The sequence below is a fragment of the Schistocerca cancellata genome, chromosome 9 (genome assembly GCF_023864275.1).
Source record: "Schistocerca cancellata isolate TAMUIC-IGC-003103 chromosome 9, iqSchCanc2.1, whole genome shotgun sequence".
In the NCBI taxonomy this organism is placed as follows: domain Eukaryota; kingdom Metazoa; phylum Arthropoda; class Insecta; order Orthoptera; family Acrididae; genus Schistocerca; species Schistocerca cancellata.
This window is the reverse complement of record NC_064634.1, coordinates 403,708,238-403,727,357: the sequence shown is the minus strand read 5'-3', so window position 1 is coordinate 403,727,357 and position 19,120 is coordinate 403,708,238.

The window sequence follows — 19,120 nt, the reverse complement described above, 5'->3', positions numbered from 1 at the left end:
CACTGGTCCCCCAGTGAAGAGCCTAAAAACAGACTCCCCGAAACGTTACTCTCGTCAATATAAATCGGCATTGCGAATTTTGCATTGAATCCCGATGCAATTTTCGTGTTTCACCGTCAATGAGATGGTCAACGGGTTACAGAAAACTTGCTGTGGTGCATCGTAGTCTTACACTGGGCCCCCAGGGAAGAGCCAAAGTACATACTCTTCTAAACAGTACACCTGTGGACAGAAATCGGCATTATGAGTTTTGTATTGAGTGCGAATGCAATTTCTGTGTTTCATCGTCAATGTGATGGTCGAAGGGATACAGTAAACCTGCTGTGGTGCATCGGAGTTTAAAACTGAGCCCCCTGGGAAGAGCCAAAAAACAGACTCCCCGAAACGTTACTCTCGTCAATATAAATCGGCATTGCGAATTTTGTATTGAATCCGGATGCAATTTCTGTGTTTCAATGTCAATGTGATGGTCGATGGGTTACAGTAATCTTGCTGTGGTGCATCGGAATCTAACACTGGGCCCCCCGGGAAAAGAGCCAAATTACATACTCTTCGAAACGGTACACTTGTGGACAGAAATCGGCATTGCAAATTTTGTATTGATACCGGATTCAATTTCTGTGTTTCATCGTCAAAGTGATGGTCGAAGGGTTACAGTAAACCTGCTGTGGTGCATCGGAGTCTGACACTGAGCCACCAGGGTAGAGCCAAAAAAAAGACTCCCCGAAACGTTACTCTCTTCAATATAAATCGGCATTGCGAATTTTGTAATGAATCGGGATTTAATTTCTGTGTTTCATCGTCAATGTGATGGTCGAAGGGATACAGTGAACCTGCTGTGGTGCATCGTAGTCTTACACTGGGCCCCCAGGGAAGAGCCTAAGTACATACTCTTCTAAACGGTCCACCTGTTGACAGAAATCGGCATTATGAATTTTGTATTGAATCCGGATGCAATTTCTGTGTATCATCGACAATGTGATGGTCGAATGGATACAGTAAACTTGCTGTGGTGCATCGGATTTTAAAACTGAGCCCCCTGGGAAGAGCCAAAAAACAGACTCCCCGAAACGTTACACTCGTCAATATAATTCTGCATTGCGAATTTTGTATTGAATCCTGATGCAATTTCTGTGTTTCATCGTCAATTTGATGGTCGAAGGGTTACAGTAAACCTTCTGTGGTGCATCGGAGTCTAACACTGGTGCCCCAGGGAAGAACCAATTTACATACTCTTCGAAACCATACTCCTGTGGACAGAAATCGGAATTGTGAATTTTGTATTGATTCCCGATGCGATTTCTGTGTTTCATCGTCAATGTAATGGTCGAAGGGTAACAGCAAAACTGCCGTGGTGCATCGGAGTCTAACACTGGAGCACCAGGGAAGATCCAAAGTACATACTCTTCGAAACGGTATTTCAGTGGACAGAAATCGGCATTGTGAATTTTGTATTGATTACCGATGCATTTTCTGTGTTTCATCGTCAATGTGATGGTCGAAGGGATGCAGTAAACTTACTGTGGTGCATCGGATTTTAAAACTGATCCCCCTGGGAAGAGCCAAAGAACAGACTACCCGAAACGTTACACTCGTCAATATATTTCTGCATTGCGAATTTTGTATTGATTCCGGATGCAATTTCTGTGTTTCATCGTCAATGTGATGGTCGAAGGGTTACAGTAAACCTGCTGTGGTGCATCGGAGTCTAACACTGGGCCCCCAGGGATAAGCCAATTTTCATACTGTTCCAAACGGTACTTCTGTGGACAGAAATCAGCATTGTGAATTTTGTATTGATTCCCGATGCAATATCTGTGCTTCATCGTCAATGTGATGGTCGAAGGGATACAATAAACCTGCCGTAGTGCATCGGAGTCTAACACTGAGCCCCCAGGTAAGAGCCAATGTACATAATCTTCGAAACGGTACTCCTGTGGACAGAAATCGGGAGTGTGAATTTTGTATTGAATCCGGATGCAATTTCTGGTATTCATCGTCGATGAGATGTTCGAAGGGTTCCAGTAAACCTGCTGTGGTGCATCGGAATCTAACACTGAGCCCACAGGGAATAGCCAAAAGACAGACTTCCCGAAACGTTACTCTCGTCAATATAAATCGGCATTGTGAATTTTGTATTGATCCTAATGCAATTTCTGTGTTTCATCGTCAATGTCATGGTCGAAGGGATACAGTAAACCTGCTGTGGTGCATCGGAGTCTAACACTGATCCTCCAGGGTAGAGCCAAAGAGCAGACTCCCCGAAACGTTACTCTCGTCAATATAAATCGGCATTGCGAATTTTGTATTGAATCCGGATGCAATTTCTGCGTTCATCGTCAATGTAATGGTCGAAGGGTGACAGTAAAAGTGCTGTGGTGCATCGGAGTCTAACACTGGGCTCCCAGGGAAGAGCCAAAGTACATACTCTTCGAAACGGCACCCCTGAGGACAGAAATCGACATTGTGAATTTTGTATTGATTAGCGATGCAATTTCTATGTTTCATCGTCATTGTTATGGTCGAAGGGTAACAGTAAACCCGCTGTGGTGCTTCGGAGATGACACTGGGCCCCCAGTGAAGAGTCAAAGTACATACCCTTCGCCGGCCGCGGTGGTCTAGTGGTTCTAGGCAAGCAGTCCGGATCCGCGGGACTGCTACGGCCGCAGGTTCGACTCCTGCCTCGGGCATGGATGTGTGGGATGTCCTTCGGTAAGTTAGGTTTAAGTATTTCTAAGTTCTAGGGGACTGATGACCACTGAAGTTAAGTCCCATAGTGCTCAGAGGCATTTGGACCATTTGAACATACCCTTCGAAACGGTATTCCTGTGAACAGAAATCGGGATTGTGATTTTTGCATTGAATCCGGATGCAATTTCTGTGATTCATCATCAATGAGATGGTCGAAGGGTTCCAGTAAACCTGCTGTGGTGCATATGAGTCTAGCACTGAGCCCCCAGGGAAGAGCCAAAAAACAGACTCCCGGAAACGTTACTCACGTCAATATAAATCGGCATTGCGAATTTTGTATTGAATCCGGATGCAATTTCTGTGTTTCATCGTCAATGTGATGGTCGAAGGTAACAGTAAACCTGCTGTGGTGCATCGGAGACAAACACTGGGTCCCCAGGGATGAGCAAATGTACATAATGTTCGAAACGGGACTCCTGTGGACAGAAATCGGGGTTGTGAATTTTTATTGAATCGGGATGCTATTTCTGTGTTTCATCGTCAATGTCATGGTGGAAGGGTAACAGTAAACCTGTTGTGGTGCATCGGAGTCTAACACTGAGCTCCCAGGGAAGAGCCAAAAAACAGACTACTCGAAACGTTTCTCTCGCCAATATAAATCGGCATTGCGAATTTTGTATTGAATCCGGATGCAATTTCTGTGTTTTATCGTCAATGTAATGGTCGAAGGGTAACAGTAAACCTGCTGTGGTGCATCGGAGTCTAACACTGGGCCCCCAGGGATGAGCCAAAGTACATACTCTTCGAAACGGCACTCCTGTGGACAGAAATCGGCATTGTGAATTTCTTATTGAATCGGGATGCAATTTCTGTGTTTCATCGTCAATGAGATGGTAGAAGGGTTCCAGTAAAACATACTGTGGTGCATCGGAGTCTAACACTGAGCCCCCAGGGAAGAGTCAAAGAACAGACTCCCAGAAACGTTACTCTTGTCAATATAATTTGGCATTGGGAATTTTGTATTGATTCCCGATGCAATATCTGTGTTTCATCGTCAATATCGTGGCCGAAGGTAACAGAAAACCTGCTGTGGTGCATCAGAGTCTCACACTGGGCCCCAGGGAAGCGCCAAAGTACATACTCTTCCAAAAGGTACTCCTGTGGACAGAAATCTGGATTGTGAATTTTGTATTAAATCCAGATTTAATTTCTGTGTTTCATCGTCAATGTGATGGTCGAAGGGTTACAGTAAACCTGCTGTGATGGATCGGAGTCTAACACTGAGCCCCCAGTTTACAGCCAAAGTATATACTCATCGAAACGGAACTCCTGTGGACAGAAATCGGCATTGTGAATTCTGTATTGAATCCGGATGCAATTTCTGTGTTTCATCGTCAATGAGATGGTCGAAGGGTTCCAGCAAACCTGATGCGGTGCATCGGAGTCTAACACTTAGCCCCCAGGGAAGAGCCACAAAACAGACTCCCAGAAGCGTTACTCTCGTCAATATAAATCGGCATTGCGAAATTTGTATTGATTCCCGATGCAATTTCTGTGTGTCATCGTCAATGTAATGGTCAAAGGGTAACGGTAAACGTGCTGTGGTGCATCGGGGTCTAACACTGAGCCCCCAGAGAAGAGCCAAAGAACAGACTCCCCGAAACGTTACTCTCGTCAATATAAATCGGCATTGCGAATTTTGTATTGATCCGGATGCAATATCTGTGTTTCATCGTCAATGTGATGGTCGAAGAGTTACAGTAAACCTGCTGTGGTGCATCTGAGTCTATCACTGGGCCCCAAGGGAAGCGCCAAAGTACATACTCTTCGAAACGGTACTCCTCTGGACAGAATTCGTCATTGTGAATTTTGTAGAGATTCTCGATGCAATTTCTGTGTTTTATCGTCAATGTGATGGTGAAAGGGATACAGTAAACCTGCTGCGGTGCATCGGAGCCTACCACTGAGCCCCCAGAGAAAAGCCAAAAATACATACTCTTCTAAACGGTACTCCTGTGGACAGAAATCGGCATTGTAAATTTTGTATTGATTCCCGATGCAATTTCTGTGTTTCATCGTCAATGTAATGGTCAAAGGGATACAATAAACCTGCTGTGGTGCACCGGAGTCTAACACTGAACCCCCAGGGAAGAGCCAAAGAACAAACTCCCCGAAACCTTACTCTCGTCAATATAAATCGCCATTGCGAATTTTGTATTGAATCCGGATGCAATTTCTGTGTTTCATCGTCTATGTGATGGTCGACGGGTAACAGTAAAGCTGCTGTGGTGTATCGGCTTCTAACACTGGGCCCCCAGGGAAGAGCCAAAGTACATACTCTTCGAAACGGTACTCCTGCGGACAGAAATCGGCATTGTGAATTTTGTATTGATTCCCGATGCAATTTCAGTGTTTCATCGTCAATGAGATGGTCGAAGGGTTCTAGTACACCTGCTGTGGTGCATCGGAGTCTAACACTGAGCCCCAGGGAAGAGCCAAAATACAGTCTCCCCGAAACGTTAATCTCGTCAATATAAATCGGCATAGCGAATTTTATACTGAATCCGGATGAAATTTCTGTGTTTCATCGTCAATGTGATGGTGGAAGGGTAAAAGTAAACCTGCTGTGGGGCATCGGAGGCTAATACTGGGCACCCAGGGAAGAGCCAAATTACATACTCTTCGAAAAGTTACTCCTGTGGACAGAAATCGGCATTGTGAATTTTGTATTGATCCCCGATGCAATTTCTGTGTTTCATCGTCAATGAGATGGTCGAAGGGTTCTAATAAACCTGCTGTGGTGCATCGGAGTCTAACACTGAGCCCCCAGGAAAGAGCCAAAAAACAGTTACCCTGAAACCTTACTCTCGTCAATATAGATCGGCATTGCGAATTTTGTATTGATCCGGAAGCAATTTCTGTGTTTCATCGTCAATGTCGTGGTCGAAGGGTAACAGTAATCCCGCTGTGGTGCATCGGAGTCTAACACTGGGCCCAGGGAAGCGCCAAAGTACATACTCTTCGAAACGGTACTCCTGTGGACAGAAATCTGCATTGTGACTTTGTAGAGATTCCCGGTGCAATTTCAATGTTTCATCATCAATGTGACGGTCGAAGGGATACATTAAACCTGCTGTGGTGCATTGGAGTCTAACACTGAGCCCCCAGGGAAGAGCCAAAATACAGTCTCCCCAAAACGTTACTCTCGTCAATATAAATCGGCATAGCGAATTTTATACTGAATCCGGATGAAATTTCTGTGTTTCATCGTCAATGTGATGCTTGAAGGGATACAGTAAACCTGCTGTGGTGCATCGTAGTCTAACACTGAACCCCCAGGGAAGAGCCAAAAAACAGACTCCCCGAAACCTTACTCTCGTCAATATAAATCGCCATTGCGAATTTTGTACTGAATCCGGATGCAATGTCTGTGTTTCATCGTCAATGTGATGGTCGAAGGGTTACAGTTAACCTGCTGTGGTGCATCGGAGTCTAACACTGAGCCCCCAGGGAAGAGCCAAATAACAGACTCCCCGAAAACTTACTCTCGTCAATATAAATCGCCATTGCGAATTTCGTATTGAATCCGGATGCAATGTCTGTGTTTCATCGTCAATGTGATGGTCGAAGGGTTACAGTAAACCTGCTGTGGTGCAACGGAGTCTAACACTGGGCCCCCAAGGAAGAGCCAAAGTACATACCCTTCGAAACGGTACTCCTGTAGACAGAAATCTGCATTGTGAGATTTTTATTGAATCCGGATGCAATTTCTGTGTTTCATCGTCAATGTGATGGTCGAAGGGATGCAGTAAACCTGCTGTGGTGCATCGGAGTCTAACACTGAGCCCCAAGGGAAGAGCCAAATAACAGACTCCCAGAACACTTACTCTCGACAACATAAATCGCCATTGCGAATTTTGTATTGAATCCGGATGCAATTTCTGTGTTTCATCGTCTATGTGATGGTCGACGGGTAACAGTAAAGCTGCTGTGGTGTATCGGCTTCTAACACTGGGCCCCCAGGAAGAGCCAAAGTACATACTCTTCGAAACGGTACTCCTGCGGACAGAAATCGGCATTGTGAATTTTGTATTGATTCCCGATGCAATTTCAGTGTTTCATCGTCAATGAGATGGTCGAAGGGTTCTAGTACACCTGCTGTGGTGCATCGGAGTCTAACACTGAGCCCCAGGGAAGAGCCAAAATACAGTCTCTCCGAAACGTTAATCTCGTCAATATAAATCGGCATAGCGAATTTTATACTGAATCCGGATGAAATTTCTGTGTTTCATCGTCAATGTGATGGTGGAAGGGTAAAAGTAAACCTGCTGTGGGGCATCGGAGGCTAATACTGGGCACCCAGGGAAGAGCCAAATTACATGTTCTTCGAAAAGTTACTCCTGTGGACAGAAATCGGCATTGTGAATTTTGTATTGATCCCCGATGCAATTTCTGTGTTTCATCGTCAATGAGATGGTCGAAGGGTTCTAATAAACCTGCTGTGGTGCATCGGAGTCTAACACTGAGCCCCCAGGAAAGAGCCAAAAAACAGTTACCCAAAAACCTTACTCTCGTCAATATAGTTCGGCATTGCGAATTTTGTATTGATCCGGATGCAATTTCTGTGTTTCATCGTCAATGTCGTGGTCGAAGGGTAACAGTAAACCTGCTGTGGTGCATCGGAGTCTAACACTGGGCCCAGGGAAGCGCCAAAGTACATACTCTTCGAAACGGTACTCCTGTGGACAGAAATCTGCATTGTGACTTTGTAGAGATTCCCGGTGCAATTTCAATGTTTCATCGTCAATGTGATGGTCGAAGGGATACATTAAACCTGCTGTGGTGCATTGGAGTCTAACACTGAGCCCCCAGGGAAGAGCCAAAATACAGTCTCCCCAAAACGTTACTCTCGTCAATATAAATCGGCATAGCGAATTTTATACTGAATCCGGATGAAATTTCTGTGTTTCATCGTCAATGTGATGCTTGAAGGGATACAGTAAACCTGCTGTGGTGCATCGTAGTCTAACACTGAACCCCCAGGGAAGAGCCAAAAAACAGACTCCGCGAAACCTTACTCTCGTCAATATAAATCGCCTTTGCGAATTTTGTACTGAATCCGGATGCAATGTCTGTGTTTCATCGTCAATGTGATGGTCGAAGGGTTACAGTTAACCTGCTGTGGTGCATCGGAGTCTAACACTGGGCCAAAGTACATACTGTTCGAAACGGTACTCCTGTGAACAGAAATCGGCATTGTGAATTTTGTATTGAATTCGGATGCAATTTCTGTATTTCATCGCCAATGTGATGGTCGAAGAGATACAGTAAACCTGCTGTGGTGCATCGGAGTCTAACACTGAGCCCCCAGGGAAGAGCCAAAAAACATACTGCCCGAAACTTTACTCTCGTCAATATAAATCGGCATTGCGAATCTTGCATTGCATCCGGATGCAATTTCTGTGTTTCATCGTCAATGTGATGGTCGAAGGGTTACAGTAAACCTGCTGTGGTGCATCGGAGTCTAACACTGGGCCCCCAGGGAGAGCCAAAGTACATACTCTTCGAAACGGTACTCCTGTTGACAGAAATCTGCATTGTGAATTTTGTATTGAACCCGGATGCAATTTCTGTGTTTCATCGTCAATGTGATGGTAGAAGGGATACATTAAACCTGCTGTGGTGCATCGGAGTCTAACACTGAGCCCAAAGGGATGAGCCACAAACCAGAACACCCGACACATTACTCTCGTCAATATAAATCGCCATTGCGAATTTTGTACTGAATGCGAATGCAATGTCTGTGTTTCATCGTCAATGTGATGGTCGAAGGGTTACAGTAAACCTGCTGTGGTGCATCGGAGTCTAACACTGATCCCCCAGGGAAAAGTCAAAAAAAGACTACCCGACACATAACTCTCGTCAATATAAATCGCCATTGCGAATTTTGTACTGAATCCGGATGCAATGTCTGTGTTTCATCGCCAATGTGATGGTCGAACGGATACAGCAAACCTGCTGTGGTGCTTCGGAGTCTAAGAAATGGCCCCCAGGGAAGAGCCAAACTACATATTCTTCGAAACGGTACTCCCGTGGACAGAAATCGGCATTGTGAATTTTGTATTTAATCCGGATTCAATTTCTGTGTTTCATCGTCAATGTGATGGTCGAAGGGTTACAGGAAACCTGCTGTGGTGCAACGGAGTGTAACACTGGGCCTCCAGGGAAGAGCCAAAGTACATACTCTTCGAAACGGTACTCCTGTAGACAGAAATATGCATTGTGAATTTTTTATTGAATCCGGATGCAATATCTGTGTTTCAACGTCAATGTGATGGTCGAAGGGTAACAGTAAACCTGCTGTGGTGCATCGGAGTGTAACACTGGGCACCCAGGGAAGAGCCAAAGTACATACTCTTCGAAACGGTACTCCTGTGGACAGAAATCGGCATTGTGAATTTTGTAGAGATTCCCGATGCAATTTCTGTGTTTCATCGTCAATGTGATGGTCGAAGGGATACATTAAACCTGCTGTGGTGCATCGGAGTCTAACACTGAGCCCCCAGGGAAGAGCCAAATAACAGACTCTCCGAAAACTTACTCTCGTCAATATAAATCGCCATTGCGAATTTTGTACTGAATCCGGATGCAATGTCTGTGTTTCATCGTCAATGTGATGGTCGAAGGGTTACAGTAAACCTGCTGTGGTGCAACGGAGTCTAACACTGGGCCCCCAAGGAAGAGCCTAAGTACATACCCTTCGAAACGGTACTCCTGTAGACAGAAATCTACATTGTGAGATTTTTATTGAATCCGGATGCAATATCTGTGTTTCATCGTCAATGTGATGGTCGAAGGGATACAGTAAACCTGCTGTGTTGCATCGGAGTCTAACACTGAGCCCCCAGGGAAGAGCCAAATAACAGACTCCCCGAAAACTTACTCTCGTCAATATAAAACGCCATTGCGAATTTTGTATTGAATCCGGATGCAATATCTGTGTTTCATCGTCAATGTGATGGTCGAAGGGTAACAGTAAACCTGCTTGTAACACTGGGCCCCCAGGGAAGAGCCAAAGTACATACTCTTCGAAACGGTACTCCTGTGGACAGAAATCGGCATTGTGAATCTTGTAGAGATTTTCGATGCAATTTCTGTGTTTCATCGTCAATGTGATGGTCGAAGGGATACACTAAACCTGCTGTGGTGCATCGGAGACTAACACTGAGCTTCCAGGGAAGAGCCAAATAACAGACTCTCCGAAAACTTACTCTCGTCAATATAAATCGCCATTGCGAATTTTGTACTGAATCCGGATGCAATGTCTGTGTTTCATCGTCAATGTGATGGTCGAAGGTTTCTAGTAAACCTGCTGTGGTGCATCGGAGCTTAACACTGAGCCCCCAGCGAAGAGCCAATAAACAGTCTCCCCGAAACGTTACTCTCGTCAATATAAATCGGCATTGCGAATTTTATATTGAATCCGGATGAAATTTCTGTGTTTCATCGTCAATGTTATGGTCGAAGGTATACAGTAAACCTGCTGTGGTGCATCGGAGTCTAACACTGAACCCCCAGGGAAGAGCCAAAAAACAGACTCCCCGAAACCTTACTCTCGTGAATATAAATCGCCATTGCGAATTTTGTACTGAATCCGGATGCAATGTCTGTGGTTCATCGTCAATGTGATGGTCGAAGGGTGACAGTTAACCTGCTGTGGTGCATCGGAGTCTAACACTGGGCCAAAGTACATACTGTTCGAAACGGTACTCCTGTGAACATAAAACGGCATTGTGAATTTTGTATTGTATTCGGATGCAATTTCTGTGTTTCATCGCCCATGTGATGGTCGAAGGGATACAGTAAACCTGCTGTGGTGCATCGGAGTCTAACACTGAGCCCCCAGGGAAGAGCCAAATAACAGACTCCCCGAAAACTTACTCTCGTCAATATAAATCGCCATTGCGAATTTTGTATTGAATCCGGATGCAATATCTGTGTTTCATCGTCAATGCGATGGTCGAAAGGTAACAGTAAAACTGCTGTGGTGCATCGGAGTGTAACACTGGGCACCCAGGGAAGAGCCAAAGTACATACTCTTCGAAACGGTACTCCTGTGGACAGAAATCGGCATTGTGAATTTTGTAGAGATTCCCGATGCAATTTCTGTGTTTCATCGTCAATGTGATGGTCGAAGGGTAACAGTGAACCTGCTTGTAACACTGGGCCCCCAGGGAAGAGCCAAATAACAGACTCTCCGAAAACTTACTCTCGTCAATATAAATCGCCATTGCGAATTTTGTATTGAATCCGGATGCAATATCTGTGTTTCATCGTCAATGCGATGGTCGAAAGGTAACAGTAAACCTGCTGTGGTGCATCGGAGTGTAACACTGGGCACCCAGGGAAGAGCCAAAGTACATACTCTTCTAAACGGTACTCCTGTGGACGGAAATCGGCATTGTGAATTTTGTAGAGCTTCCCGATGCAATTTCTGTGTTTCATCGTCAATGTGATGGTCGAAGGGATACATTAAACCTGCTGTGGTGCATCGGAGTCTAACGCTGAGCCCCCAGGGAAGAGCCAAATAACAGACTCTCCGAAAACTTACTCTCGTCAATATAAATCGCCATTGCGAATTTTGTACTGAATCCGGATGCAATGTCTGTGTTTCATCGTCAATGTGATGGTCGAAGGGTTACAGTAAACCTGCTGTGGTGCAACGGAGTCTAACACTGGGCCCCCAAGGAAGAGCCAAAGTACATACCCTTCGAAACGGTACTCCTGTAGACAGAAATCTGCATTGTGAGATTTTTATTGAATCCGGATGCGATTTCTGTGTTTTATCGTCAATGTGTTGGTCGAAGGGATACAGTGAACCTGCTGTGGTGCAACGGAGTGCAACACTTGGCCCCCAGGGAAGAGCCAAAGTACATACTCTTCGAAACGGAACTCCTGTAGACATGAATCTGCATTGTGAATTTTTTATTGAATTCGGATGCAATTTCTGTGTTTCATCGGCAATGTGATGGTCGAAGGAATACAGTAAACCTGCTGTGTTGCATCGGAGTCTAACACTGAGCCCCCAGGGAAGAGCCAAACAACAGACTCCCCGAAAACTTATTCTCGTCAATATAAATCGCCATTGCGAATTTTGTATTGAATCCGGATGGAATATCTGTGTTTCATCGTCAATGAGATGGTCGAAGGGTAACAGTAAACCTGCTTGTAACAATGGGCCCCAGGGAAGAGCCAAAGTACATATTCTTCGAAACGGTACTCCTGTGGACAGAAATCGGCATTGTGAATTTTGTAGAGATTCCCGATGCAATTTCTGTGTTTCATCGTCAATGTGATGGTCGAAGGGATACATTAAACCTGCTGTGGTGCATCGGAGTCTAACACTGAGCCCCCAGGGAAGAGCCAAATAACAGACTCCCCGAAAACTTACTCTCGTCAATGTAAATCGCCATTGCGAATTTTGTACTGAATCCGGATGCAATGTCTGTGTTTCATCGTCAATGTGATGGTCGAAGGGTTACAGTGAACCTGCTGTGGTGCAACGGAGTGCAACACTGGGCCCCCAGGGAAGAGCCAAAGTACATACTCTTCGAAACGGAACTCTTGTAGACAGAAATCTGCATTGTGAATTTTTTATTGAATTCGGATGCAATTTCTGTGTTTCATCGTCAATGTGATGGTCGAAGGAATACAGTAAACCTGCTGTGGTGCAACGGAGTCTAACACTGGGCCCCCAAGGAAGAGCCAAAGTACATACCCTTCGAAACGGTACTCCTGTAGACAGAAATCTGCATTGTGAATTTTTTATTGAATCAAGATACAATTTCTGTGTTTCATCGTCAATGTGTTGGTCGAAGGGATACAGTAAACCTGCTGTGGTGCATCGGAGTCTAACACTGAGCCCCCTGGGAAGAGCCAAATAACAGACTCCCCGAAAACTTACTCTCGTCAATATAAATCGCCATTGCAAATTTTGTATAGAATCCGGATGCAATATCTGTGTTTCATTGTCAATGTGATGGTCGAAGGGTAACAGTAAACCTGCTGTGGTGCATCGGAGTGTAACACTGGGCCCCCAGGGAAGAGCCAAAGTACATACTCTTCGAAACGGTACTCCTGTGGACAGAAATCGGCATTGTGAATTTTGTAGAGATTCCCGATGCAATGTCTGTGTTTCATCGTCAATGTGATGGTCGAAGGGATACATTAAACCTGCTGTGGTGCATCGGAGTCTAACACTGAGCTCCAGGGAAGAGCCAAATAGCAGACTCCCCGAAAACTTACTCTCGTCAATGTAAATCGCCATTGCGATTTTTGTATTGAATCCGGATGCAATATCTGTGTTTCATCGTCAATGCGATGGTCGAAAGGTAACAGTAAACCTGCTGTGGTGCATCGGAGTGTAACACTGGGCACCCTGGGAAGAGCCAAAGTACATACTCTTCGAAACGGTACTCCTGTGGACTCAAATCGGCATTGTGAATTTTGTAGAGATTCCCGATGCAATTTCTGTGTTTCATCGTCAATGTGATGGTCGAAGGGTAACAGTGAACCTGCTTGTAACACTGGGCCCCCAGGGAAGAGCCAAAGTACATACTCTTCGAAACGGTACTCCTGTGGACGGAAGTCGGCATTGTGAATTTTGTAGAGCTTCCCGATGCAATTTCTGTGTTTCATCGTCAATGTGATGGTCGAAGGGTTACAGTAAACCTGCTGTGGTGCAACGGAGTCTAACACTGGGCCCCCAAGGAAGAGCCAAAGTACATACCCTTCGAAACGGTACTCCTGTAGACAGAAATCGGCATTGTGAGATTTTTATTGAATCCGGATGCGATTTCTGTGTTTTATCGTCAATGTGTTGGTCGAAGGGATACAGTGAACCTGCTGTGGTGCAACGGAGTGCAACACTGGGCCCCCAGGGAAGAGCCAAAGTACATACTCTTCGAAACGGAACTCCTGTAGACATGAATCTGCATTGTGAATTTTTTATTGAATTCGGATGCAATTTCTGTGTTTCATCGGCAATGTGATGGTCGAAGGAATACAGTAAACCTGCTGTGTTGCATCGGAGTCTAACACTGAGCCCCCAGGGAAGAGCCAAACAACAGACTCCCCGAAAACTTACTCTCGTCAATATAAATCGCCATTGCGAATTTTGTATTGAATCCGGATGGAATATCTGTGTTTCATCGTCAATGAGATGGTCGAAGGGTAACAGTAAACATGCTTGTAACAATGGGCCCCAGGGAAGAGCCAAAGTACATATTCTTCGAAACGGTACTCCTGTGGACAGAAATCGGCATTGTGAATTTTGTAGAGATTCCCGATGCAATTTCTGTGTTTCATCGTCAATGTGATGGTCGAAGGGATACATTAAACCTGCTGTGGTGCATCGGAGTCTAACACTGAGCCCCCAGGGAAGAGCCAAATAACAGACTCCCCGAAAACTTACTCTCGTCAATGTAAATCGCCATTGCGAATTTTGTACTGAATCCGGATGCAATGTCTGTGTTTCATCGTCAATGTGATGGTCGAAGGGTTACAGTGAACCTGCTGTGGTGCAACGGAGTGCAACACTGGCCCCCCAGGGAAGAGCCAAAGTACATACTCTTCGAAACGGAACTCCTGTAGACAGAAATCTGCATTGTGAATTTTTTATTGAATTCGGATGCAATTTCTGTGTTTCATCGGCAATGTGATGGTCGAAGGAATACAGTAAACCTGCTGTGTTGCATCGGAGTCTAACACTGAGCCCCCATAGAAGAGCCAAACAACAGACTCCCCGAAAACTTACTCTCATCAATATAAATCGCCATTGCGAATTTTGTATTGAATCCGGATGCAATATCTGTGTTTCATCGTCAATGAGATGGTCGAAGGGTAACAGTAAACCTGCTTGTAACAATGGGCCCCAGGGAAGAGCCAAAGTACATATTCTTCGAAACGGTACTCCTGTGGACAGAAATCGGCATTGTGAATTTTGTAGAGATTCCCGATGCAATTTCTGTGTTTCATCGTCAATGTGATGGTCGAAGGGATACATTAAATTTGCTGTGGTGCATCGGAGTCTAACACTGAGCCCCCAGGGAAGAGCCAAATAACAGACTCCCCGAAAACTTACTCTCGTCAATGTAAATCGCCATTGCGAATTTTGTACTGAATCCGGATGCAATGTCTGTGTTTCATCGTCAATGTGATGGTCGAAGGGTTACAGTGAACCTGCTGTGGTGCAACGGAGTGCAACACTGGGCCCCCAGGGAAGAGCCAAAGTACATACTCTTCGAAACGGAACTCTTGTAGACAGAATTCTGCATTGTGAATTTTTTATTGAATTCGGATGCAATTTCTGTGTTTCATCGTCAATGTGATGGTCGAAGGAATACAGTAAACCTGCTGTGGTGCAACGGAGTCTAACACTGGGCCCCCAAGGAAGAGCCAAAGTACATACCTTCGAAACGGTACTCCTGTAGACAGAAATCTGCATTGTGAATTTTTTATTGAATCCGGATACAATTTCTGTGTTTCATCGTCAATGTGTTGGTCGAAGGGATACAGTAAACCTGCTGTGGTGCATCGGAGTCTAACACTGAGCCCCCTGGGAAGAGCCAAATAACAGACTCCCCGAAAACTTACTCTCGTCAATATAAATCGCCATTGCAAATTTTGTATTGAATCCGGATGCAATATCTGTGTTTCATTGTCAATGTGATGGTCGAAGGGTAACAGTAAACCTGCTGTGGTGCATCGGAGTGTAACACTGGGCCCCCAGGAAAGAGCCAAAGTACATACTCTTCGAAACGGTACTCCTGTGGACAGAAATCGGCATTGTGAATTTTGTAGAGATTCCCGATGCAATTTCTGTGTTTCATCGTCAATGTGATGGTCGAAGGGATACATTAAACCTGCTGTGGTGCATCGGAGTCTAACACTGAGCTCCAGGGAAGAGCCAAATAACAGACTCCTCGAAAACTTACTTTCATCAATATAAATCGCCATTTCGAATTTTGTAATGAATCCGGATGCAATATCTGTGTTTCATCGTCAATGTGATGGTCGAAGGGTAACAGTAAACCTGCTGTGGTGCATCGGAGTGTAACACTGGGCCCCCAGGGAAGAGCCAAAGTACATACTCTTCGAAACGGTACTCCTGTGGACAGAAATCAGCATTGTGAATTTTGTAGAGATTCCCGATGCAATTTCTGTGTTTCATCGTCAATGTGATGGTCGAAGGGATACATTAAACCTGCTGTGGTGCATCGGAGTCTAACACTGAGCCCCCAGGAAAGAGCCAAAAAACAGACTCCCCAAAAACTTACTCTCGTCAATATAAATCGCCATTGCGAATTTTTTACTGAAACCGGATGCAATGTCTGTGTTTCATCGTCAATGTGATGGTCGAAGGGTTACAGTAAACCTGCTGTGGTGCATCGGAGTCTAACACTGGGCCCCCAGGGAGAGCCAAAGTACATACTCTTCGAAACGGTACTCCTGTTGACAGAAATCTGCATTGTGAATTTTGTATTGAACCCGGATGCAATTTCTGTGTTTCATCGTCAATGTGATGGTAGAAGGGATACATTAAACCTGCTGTGGTGCATCGGAGTCTAACACTGAGCCCAAAGGGATGAGCCACAAACCAGAACACCCGACACATTACTCTCGTCAATATAATTCGCCATTGCGAATTTTGTACTGAATGCGAATGCAATGTCTGTGTTTCATCATCAATGTGATGGTCGAAGGGTTACAGTAAACCTGCTGTGGTGCATCGGAGTCTAACACTGATCCCCCAGGGAAAAGCCAAAAAAAGACTACCCGACACATTACTCTCGTCAATATAAATCGCCATTGAGAATTTTGTACTGAATCCGGATGCAATGTCTGTGTTTCATCGCCAATGTGATGGTGGAACGGATACAGCAAACCTGCTGTGGTGCTTCGGAGTCTAAGAAATGGCCCCCAGGGAAGAGCCAAACTACATATTCCTCGAAACGGTACTCCCGTGGACAGAAATCGGCATTCTGAATTTTGTATTTAATCCGGATGAATTTCTGTGTTTCATCGTCAATGTGATGGTCGAAGGGTTACAGGAAACCTGCTGTGGTGCAACGGAGTGTAACACTGGGCCTCCAGGGAAGAGCCAAAGTACATACTCTTCGAAACGGTACTCCTGTAGACATAAATCTGCATTGTGAATTTTTTATTGAATCCGGATGCAATTTCTGTGTTTCATCGTCAATGTGATGGTCGAAGGGATACATTAAACCTGCTGTGGTGCATCGGAGTCTAACACTGAGCCCCCAGGGAAGAGCCAAATAACAGACTCTCCGTAAACTTACTCTCGTCAATATAAATCGCCATTGCGAATTTTGTACTGAATCCGGATGCAATGTCTGTGTTTCATCGTCAATGTGTTGGTCGAAGGGTTACAGTAAACCTGCTGTGGTGCAACGGAGTCTAACACTAGGCCCCCAAGGAAGAGCCAAAGTACATACCCTTCGAAACGGTACTCCTGTAGACAGAAATCTGCATTGTGAGATTTTTATTGAATCCGGATGCAATTTCTGTGTTTCATCGTCAATGTGATGGTCGAAGGGATGCAGTAAACCTGCTGTGGTGCATCGGAGTCTAACACTGAGCCCCCAGGGAAGAGCCAAATAACAGACTCCCCGAACACTTACTCTCGACAATATAAATCGCCATTGCGAATTTTGTATTGAATCCGGATGCAATATCTGTGTTTCATCGTCATTGTGATGGTCGAAGGGTAACAGTGAACCTGCTTGTAACACTGGGCCCCCAGGGAAGATCCAAAGTACATACTCTTCGAAACGGTACTCCTGTGGACGGAAATCGGCATTGTGAATTTAGTAGAGATTCCCGATGCAATTTCTGTGTTTCATCGTCAATGTGATGGTCGAAGGGATACATTAAACCTGCTGTGGTGCACCGGAGTCTAACACTGAGCCCCCAGGGAAGAGCCAAATAACAGACTCCCCGAAAACTTACTCTCGTCAATATAAATCGCCATTGCGAATTTTTTACTGAATCCGGATGCAATGTCTGTGTTTCATCGTCAATGTGATGGTCGAAGGGTTACAGTAAACCTGCTGTGGTGCAACGGAGTGTAACACTGGGCCCCCAGGGAAGAGCCAAAGTTCATACTCTTCGAAACGGTACTCCTGTAGACAGAAATCTGCATTGTGAATTTTTTATTGAATCCGGATGCAATTTCTGTGTTTCATCGTCAATGTGATGGTCGAAGGGATACAGTAAACCTGCTGTGTTGCATCGGAGTCTAACACTGAGCCCCCAGGGAAGAGCCAAATAACAGACTCCCCGAAAACTTACTCTCGTCAATATAAATCGCCATTGCGAATTTTGTATTGAATCCGGATGCAATATCTGTGTTTCATCGTCAATGTGATGGTCGAAGGGTAACAGTAAACCTGCTTGTAACACTGGGCCCCCAGGGAAGAGCCAAAGTACATACTCTTCGAAACGGTACTCCTGTGGACAGAAATCGGCATTGTGAATATTGTAGAGATTTTCGATGCAATTTCTGTGTTTCATCGTCAATGTGATGGTCGAAGGGATACAGTAAACCTGCTGTGGTGCATCGGAGACTAACACTGAGCTTCCAGGGAAGAGCCAAATAACAGACTCTCCGAAAACTTACTCTCGTCAATATAAATCGCCATTGCGAATTTTGTACTCAATCCGGATGCAATGTCTGTGTTTCATCGTCAATGTGATGGTCGAAGGGTTCTAGTAAACCTGCTGTGGTGCATCGGAGTCTAACACTGAGCTCCCAGGGAAGAGCCACAAAACAGACTACCCGACACATTACTCTCGTCAATATAAATCGCCATTGCGAATCTTGTACTGAATCCGGATGCAATGTCTGTGTTTCATCGTCAATGTGATGGTCGAAGGGTTACAGTAAACCTTCTGTGGTGCATCGGGATCTAACACATGGCCCCCAGGGAAGAGCCAAAGTACATATTCCTCGAAACGGTACTCCTGTTGACAGAAATCTAAATTGTGAATTTTGTATTCAAACCCGATGCAATTTCTGTGTTTCATCGTCAATGTGATGGTCGCAGGGATACAGTAAACCTGCTGTGGTGCATCGGAGCTTAACACTGAGCCCCCAGCGAAGAGCCAATAAACAGTCTCCCCGAAACGTTACTCTCGTCAATATAAATCGGCATTGCGAATTTTATACTGAATCCGGATGAAATTTCTGTGTTTCATCGTCAATGTGATGGTCGAGGGGATACAGTAAACCTGCTGTGGTGCATCGGAGTGTAACACTGGGCACCCAGGGAAGAGCCAAAGTACATACTCTTCGAAACGGTACTCCTGTGGACAGAAATCGGCATTGTGAATTTTGTAGAGATTCCCG